Source organism: Mandrillus leucophaeus, unplaced genomic scaffold (genome assembly GCF_000951045.1).
Source record: "Mandrillus leucophaeus isolate KB7577 unplaced genomic scaffold, Mleu.le_1.0 Scaffold84, whole genome shotgun sequence".
NCBI lineage: Eukaryota > Metazoa > Chordata > Mammalia > Primates > Cercopithecidae > Mandrillus > Mandrillus leucophaeus.
The window spans coordinates 5065403-5074285 of NW_012109141.1; positions in this window are offsets into that span (position 1 = coordinate 5065403).

Consider the following 8883-nt stretch of genomic DNA (forward strand, 5'->3'; position numbering starts at 1 on the left):
TAAAAAAGAAAAAATAATCATGTACTTTTTCTCAGGGAGCTATTGGAAGATGTCCTCCAACAAAAAGAGGGAGTAAACCCAGAGACAGGTGATCCCCAACAGAGAAGAAATATGAAGGGAATCCTGGGAGTGATAATAAGATAGTAGTATCACTGGGAGTGACATTAAACGTAGCTTAAGGATATCTTAAGGTTAGCAGCTATAGTAGACTAGAGAGCAATCCATCCAAGTTCAAGGGAAAAAGCTTGAGGGCAAGTAGGGATGTTTCAAGAAGAAAGAAAAGTGGATAGATTATCTGTTGTGTTCCAATGTATTGAGAAATAATTTCCAATTCTGAGGAAAACTTCAAAGATGACCAACACATAGAAAATTAAGTGAATGAAAAAAATGTGACGAATAATGAGACTGCAGTTGTACAAGAAAAGTTATACAGGACAAAATAATCATAGCACAATATATGTTTCAGTTATAAAAATATTTACTGGCTTATAATAATTTGAATACCTCCAAAAATTGGGATATAACACGTTTGGGAGAATGAGGAAAGAAACAATATGTATGTGTGTGAGTGTGTGGGTATATAAAAGAATTACAAGGCCGGGCGCGGTGGCTCAAGCCTGTAATCCCAGCACTTTGGGAGGCCGAGACTGGCGGATCACGAGGTCAGGAGATCGAGACCATCCTGGCTAACACGGCAAAACCCCGTCTCTACTAAAAAATACAAAAAACTAGCCGGGCGAGGTGGCGGGCGCCTGTAGTCCCAGCTACTCGGGAGGCTGAGGCCGGAGAATCTCTTGAACCCGGGAGGCAGAGGTTGCAGTGAGCTGAGATCTGGCCACTGCACTCCAGCCTGGGCGACAGAACAAGACTCTGTCTCAAAAAAAAAAAAAAAAGAATTACAGCATTATATTTATGAAAGTAAGTCAACAGTTAATGCCCTAATGCTAAGGTCTAACCTAAACAAGAAAATCCAGAAACAGTAGTATACACTAGTAATAGAGCAAAAAGATTTTAGAAATCAGATGGGGAACTTTGAGTGTGATAGACAGAATAATGGCCCCCAAAGATATCCACATCTTAATCCCCAGAAACTGTGAGTATATTGCCTTTTGTAACAAAAGGAACTTTGCAGATGTGATTAAGTTAAGGATCTTGAGATGGGGAGATTATCCTGGATTTATCTAAATGCAGACAATCTAATCACCTGAATCTTTCACAGCAGGTTATCTTTTCTGGCTGAAGTCAGGAAGAGGGAGAAAGATGCAAAGCTTGACAAGAGTTGGACCTGCAACAGCTGGCTTTGAAGATGAAGGAGAGGCCCTGAGCCAAAGAATGTGGATGGCCTTTGGAACTTAGGAATGGGGAAATGAGGATCTCAGTTCTACAACCTCAAATAACTAAATTCTGCCAGCAACCTAAATGAGCAAGTAAACAGATTCTCCGCAAGAGTCTCTAGGAAGGAACCCAGCCCTTTGAACACGCAGATTTAAGCTCAATGAGACTTATGCTGGACTTACCATCTCCAGCCTGTCAGATGATACATCTGTGTTATTTGAAGCCACTAAGTGTGTGATATTTGCCACAGCAGCCAGCAGAAATCTGTTGAGGTACAGTAAAGAAGATATATTTTAAATTCTGTGGTACTTTTTACATGAATACATTTGTTTTCAATATGTAACAATTTTAAAACTTTAGTAAACTAAGAATTTATGGATGTTTTCTTGATGCGATTAAAAATATTTAATTAAAACCATCAGCCTCCTTCTGGCTTCTCTTCCATTAGGTACATTTACACATGAAATCTGGTGGCTTATGCAGTCCACGAAATGGGAGAAAGGACCCTGATTCCCAGTTCATTTTGATGTTCCCCTAAGCTTATACTGACATAGCTGTGGTGGTTTAAAGTTGTGGCTGCAAAGTTTTTGGCCTCCCTACTACTAAGGGGGTTATGAACCCCTTCCCTTTTATCTAAGCTGGCCTGTGACTGAGTTGACCAGTAAATAGTACCTGTGACAGTAGAGGACTTCTGGTGCGGGTTATAAAAGACCATGGTGCTCTGTCTCATTCACTCTTGGAGTCCTGAGCCACCATCTACAATGTCTGGTTGCACTGAGATCGTCATGCTGCACAAGCCACACGTAGGTGCCCTGATCAACCAACCCTGCTAAGCGGATTCTTCAGCCATCTTTGAACAGACACATCATCTTTGAACAGACACATGCACAAAGCCTTCCTGTGTAGGAAACTATCTTAGAGCCCTCCAGCCCAGCCCATCTGTCAGCTGAAAAACACTGAGTGCTGCCAACCCTTCTTAGGATAGAAGAACCACCCAGCTGATCCCTACCCAAATTCCAAACCCACGAAATCAGGAGCTGTAATAAATTGTTCTAAGTCAACAATTTAAAGTTTTGGGATAGTTTACTTTGTAACAATAGATGCCTACAATATAATTTTATTAGAAGACAGGTTCTGATCATGGCTTTCACACCCTTAACATCAAATATGGCCTTGGGGATCTTGGCTGAGCTCCAAAAGCCCTGGTGTTTGGTTCTCTGTTGGAGGACAGGAGCCAGTCCCCAACCAAGGTCCTGTACCTGAAGACACTCCCAACTCTTGGTCTCATAAAATTCAACTATCTCCCCAGGAAGGGCCACTTTGTTTTCGCACCCCCAGAACAAAACTTTTTTCCCCTAATGTGCCTCATAAAACAAAATGAGCTTTCCTCTAGGTCAGGGATATCTAGAACTCAAGGACTTCAAGACCAGCTATCTCGTTTAACAAAGAAAAAGGGGAAATTTCTCATGGTTCCATGGTAGGAAAAATGCCACCACCTACAACCAACTTCTCACCCCTATAAAACAACATGCCTTATTCAGTGGTGGTGGGTTGAGGCAAAGAGGGAGTGTTTAAATGTTACCGTTAACAAAATAATTATTGGTTACTTATTGTAATGTAGTCAGAGAATGTGGGTTTCATATTTTGTAATTTTTAAAATCTGCTGAGATATTCTTTCTTTTTGAGACAGAATTTCTCTCGTTGCCCAGGCTGGAGTGCAATGGTGCAATCTCGGCTCACTGCAACCTCTGCCTCCCAGGTTCAAGCGATTCTCCTGCCTCAGCCTCCCGAGTAGCTGGGATTACAGGCATGCGCCACCATGCCCGGCTAATTTTTTTGTATTTTTAGTAGATACTGGGTTTCTCCATGTTAGACAGGCTGGTCTTGAACTCCCGACCTCAGGTGATCTGCCCGCCTTGGCCTCCCAAAGTGCTGGGATTACAGGCGTGAGCCACCACACTCGGCCTGAGATATTCTTAAAGTCCTAAGATATGATCAGTTCTTTACATCTTCCAAATGTTTACATTAAATATATATATGAATATGTTTTAAAATACCTGTTAATTACATTATTCAATTCTTGTAATAATAAACGCTTGCATAGTATTCACTCTGGGCCAGGTGCTGTTTCAGAAATTTTAGAAAAAGTAACTCTTAAGTGAGAGCCCTCTGAGGTTGGAGCTGTTATTACTACCGCAATAAACTTAATCAGTAAAGTTAAGGCAGGGAGAAGCTAAATGGCACTGCTAGTATGTGGCTAGGCAAGGGTTTCCACTCAGGCTGTGTTATTTATATTTTAAAGGCCATGTGGCTTATATAGACTTTATTTCAAGCCACTTATGTTATTTTGAAAGAGTTATAGCATGCCTTATTAATAAGCAAAAAGTTTTATTTGCTGACAACCCTAGTTAACTCTCAACACTTAACATATTTATATTTCTCTCACCTCTGTTACTTCTAGTTACTCCATTTTTGCTTACTTTGTAGAAGCTGTTTGACAATATTGCTGACATTTAAGTATTCTTGTATATTTCTTTATACTGGTGATTTCCTTATTTTTTTTTTTCTCCTTTGCTGCTTTTTATTCTAAAGGTTTAAGAGTCAAAAGGTGACTAGGTGGCCTTAATTACAATGGTTTGAATGAGTTGGTTTGGTTTTCCTTTTTAATCTGCGTTCTCTTTATATCCTAGCCTAGTTTCTGGGAGGTGCAAGGCACTGAGTGACTCATTGGGACCTGCTGAGTCATTAGAGAGAGTGCCTGAGGGACAGAGGCCAGACTACAACTTAAGCTATCTGGAATCTTCCCTCTGCTGTCTTACTGGCTGTCTACATGGGGCTACATTTTAACTATGGCTTACAGGTAATCATTTCATGTCATGTTCTTTCTATCTTTTCCCCTCTGATGTGGTAGTAATCATCCTTTATCTCTCCATCTCCCCACCAGGATATTGCAAAGATTATTATTAAAAACAAAATGAAATTATCAATCCCTTCAGGAATATGTTTGCTGTATTAATATAAGAAACCATTCTCATGGTTTCCTTGATTTTTATAGCTGTGCTTATTGTACCCCTTCTCAATGAAGAAGATATGCCAAATTTCTCCAAGAGGCATCTGGCATTGATTTAAAATCGATTCAGTGGCTGAAGAACCCTGAAATTGTCCCAGCGGGTTCTTATCTCTGCCAGGTAAATACTTCCAAGAACTAACATGCTAAGTCTGAGACTGGTTATTCATGATTTAACTTTTAGAGTTGTATTGTTCTTGAGTTTCTTTGGGGTTACCTTTCTTGAACCCCTATGATTTTGTGCATCCCACTCGTCTGTGTCAGTGTATGTTCTTCAAGACTGAGGGATACTAGAGCTGGGAGGAACAACCTACTTGCTAAGAAAGGACATTCAATGTGTACTTAATAAGATGTTCAGAGATAGATTTTCCCAGACTGGTCATGGGGTCCCATGCTCTTTCTTTCCTTCCACTCCAACAACTGCAGCATGTTTAGTTTTTGTCTTTAAGTTTGATGACTCACGGCCACCCAGTCATTGCCACACTTCCAGACAGCAAGTCTTTACTTGACCCTGTTCACGTCAGAAGTGGAGAGATCACAAAGATGGCAAGAGAAAACTCTTCTCCCAGGCCTGTCTCCTTTCATTCAGGAATGAAAGTCTTTCTCAACCTTACATCTACTGAATGTCATGGGCTCCCTGGCTCTGCACGGGTGGCTGGAAAAATGAGTATCTTGCTTTTTCAGCATCTACATTGAGAGGCCGGCAAGGAAAAGTGGATGAAGAACAATTAACCGAAGTGTCTGTCACAACTAACACATTCTTTTTCTCTTTTGCTCTCTTCTACTCCACAGAAATCATTGCCTGTCAACAGTCCCCCCTGACCCCACCACCCTACTCTTGGGAATGGACTCTGACAAACTCACCATCAGGAAAGTTGATGTTACCCATCTAGGATGGAAGAATGGGATTCTGAACTTTGTCACTGTTTCTGAAAGGTCATCAGCTCCTGTAATTGCATGGTTGGGACAGATCTATTTAAACTGCTTTGAAGTTTTCCCAGAAAATTCCCACAAAATTGTGCAACCCAAGGAAATGAGGTGGAAAAAATGGCACTGGCTTCAATTTGCTTCTCACCACGACCCTGTGAAGAAGGCACGTAGCCACTCATATTTGTGATTTAAAAAATGAGGGATCAACAATTAAAGGGGTAACAGTTCTAGGTGCTTGGACTATTAGTTTTGTCAAAAACACAGTCGGTATAGGTTCATTGATAGCTGGCATTCATCATCTGAAATTAGATCCCCCTTTTAAATTATTGTTTCTCTCATTTTCCTTGCTTTTACATAGAAGTTTTTTTCTGTAAATAGAGAATGGCATGGGATGACATTGCAAATAGGCAATATGCCATACGATCAATTCTATGTATTAATTCCAGAATAGTTTCCTCATTAATAGAAATACAGGATGCATTCTGGTATCATTATCGTTGACATTTCTCTGTTTTTATTATGTTCAACAAAATATTGTATTCAACAGCTTACCTCAGAAGAGAAGTTTGATGAGGTTTGATTGTCCTTTAGTTTTACCTTTATCACCAAGACAGGACCCAAACCTGTCTTCCTCCTAGTGTGGCAGGGCTGTTGCAATGAAGCATGCAAACAACAAACACATCTTTCTAAAGCTCTCCTTCATCTGAAAATAAAGAAGACAACTTGATGTGAATAAAACCCATAGAATTTTGGAAAATTTTGATGTTTCTCAATCTGCACTCTCTAGTTGAGATTGATTTAACTGAGAGTAACAGAAACTTTGACACTGCTTAAACAAATAAGAGGTTTATTTGTCTTGCAAACAGTATGAAAGTATTCATTTCAGGGCCCAGTGCAACTGCTCCAGGGCCAGTTCATTTGACCTTTCGGCTTTTCCATCCCGCATGTGTAACTGCTGAGCATCTGAGAGTTACATTAGCAAGCCAGGAGAAGAAGAAGAAAGATGAAGAAGGGAGGATAAGTGGCTATAGCAGGAAGTGGAACATTTCCAGAACCCCAATAAATGTATATTTTGCCTAAACTACGTCTCACAACCACCTTTAGCTGCAAGAGAGTCTGGTAACTGTAGTTTTTTCACTGGGAACACTGCCATTCCTGTAAAAATTAAAATTTTCTTAATGAGGATGAAATAGAGACATGATGTTGCCTCAGCAACTAGCAGTGTACACCACACCCATCATCGCCAGGCAAAGTGTAGTGTCTATGATTTCATTTGTTAGTTATCACTTTCAACATCTATTGAAATAGTAAACATAAGCCAAAATGGTATCAAAAACTGATCTACCATATTATTTTGTTTTTCCAATAAGTAATAGTAGCCTTACTCACCTTTGAGAAGTGTAGTTTATTTTATAGGCACAATTTTACATGTATTTCTATTTTGGGGTGTGGGAGTAAGTAAAGATTTGTATCTTGTTTGGGCTGCTGTAACCCAATGCCATATATTGGGTAGCTTATAAACAACAGAAATTTCTTTCTAATGGTTCTGGAGGCTGGGAAGTCCAAGATCAAGGCATCAGCAAATCTGGTGTCCATTGAGGACCCACTTCTTGCTTCATAGATAGCACCTTCTCCAGGGGCCAATGAGCTCTCAGGGGCCTCTTTCATAAGGGTGCTAATCCCATTCATGAAAGCAAAGCCCTCATGAACTGATTACCTCTCAAAGGCCCCATTTCCGAATACCATCACTTTGGGGATTAGGATTTCATCTTCTGAATTTTGGAAGGACCTAAACATTCAGTTCATTTGAATAGTAAAGTGAGCTTGAAAGGGACAAAATTCACTGGATTGTCAAAGGGGTCTGGGATTCATCTTGGGACTGCTGTTTCCCTGCTACACTGTTTGAGCACCTTGGCTTTACCCTTTAAAACCAGGGCCCCTCAACCCTGACTAAACCTGGAAACAATTTGAACTCAAGGCTGAAAAACAGCTTCTGAGTCAATGGGTGGCCCATTTTGGGCTGTGCCTGACCAAGCTGTCTGACTGGGTCTGTAGGAACACTCTTGATGGTGTCATGGGCAACAAGTCAATGGTGCATTTAAACAGAGTTAGAGAAGTGCTCCATGCACTGCCTGGTTACATCTTGACTCCAAGGATCTTATCCCAGGAACTTAAATGAAATGGGCATACCAAACTGATGGGCTCATTGTGGACTCAGCCTATTGCAACGATGTTACAAGTTTTTTTTTTTTCCTTTTAGCTTTTTTTTTTCTCCAAATCTTTTATTCTTTTTCTCTATTTAGGTTTTGTCTTAGAAACCTTATTAGAAATTTCAAGTTGGAAAGACTTTAAAAAGTCACCTTATCCAGCTCCCTACCTGCAGGAATCCTAGAGCACCACATCCAAGTTTTTCAAATGCGGACACCTAAAGCTGAGACAATCATTATCTCACAAATCTGCCAGTTTTGAGTAACATGTAAGAAAGGTATTTCTTATTACTACACTGATAGCTTCAACTGGAAGATTTCATAATCTCATACCCACAGGGAAACTCTAAAATCTTATTTAACAAAATGACCAAAAAGCTGATGCGCTGAGTGGCTGTTACATTGCTAGCTCATCCCTTTTGCATAAGCTTTGTTGATTCAGAATTACGTGATAGCTTAAGAGTCTCCATTAGAAAATTTGGAGAAGTATGAATGAAGCATAGCAACAATTCTATGTAAAAGCTGAAGGTTTTGATGGGGTGTGAAAAAGAAAAAACTGAACAGTGTCATGTGCCATTCTGTCATCTTTAAAATTAAAATGTCATGTAAGGACATACATCCTTATAAGGATCATTGAACTTATTCGTCTTCATTTTCAACAGTGAAACAGGTTGTATCTTCTCCCTTCCTTTTTTCTTTCTAAGGCTTATGAGAGTTTCAAGGAGAAGAGGTTAATCAATTTGATTTGGGATAATGAGAGAAGACATTGTGAGATAAGGCTTGAATTACCTTTGGAGAATGAGTATTGAGTGTCTGGTTGGGTGGGATGGGAAAGATTGAAATAAAGACAGATGAATAAATGCAATAATTTTTATTGACTCTGCTTGGGTGGCTAAGTCATTGGATTACTCAAGCCACTATTATGCCCACAGGCAGCCATTACTGTTCATACTTATCCCTTACTTTGGGGAAGGCAAAGCATTTGTTACTCTTGACCCTCTGTATCTGCTGGTTTGAATCCACAGAGCTAGAAGCCTTTTCAGGGGCTTGAACACTGGTAGATTTTTGTATCCACAGGTGGTGGAGGAGAGCGGGCAGGGTAGAGGGTGGTCCTAGAACCAATCCCATGCAGATACCCAGTGACACCTGTGTATTCACCTTGTGACCTAGTGTAATTAAATCCTACTGTCCCTGGATGCCACCATTTTAGACCCATGAAACCAAGTGAGAGATCCGGAAAAACCCTCATATCCATATCTGTGCCTCCTAGGGCTTTCTTGGTGTGGGAAAATCCATTGCTTATGATTACAAAGGGAACTCTTCCTTTTCAATGTATATATATAT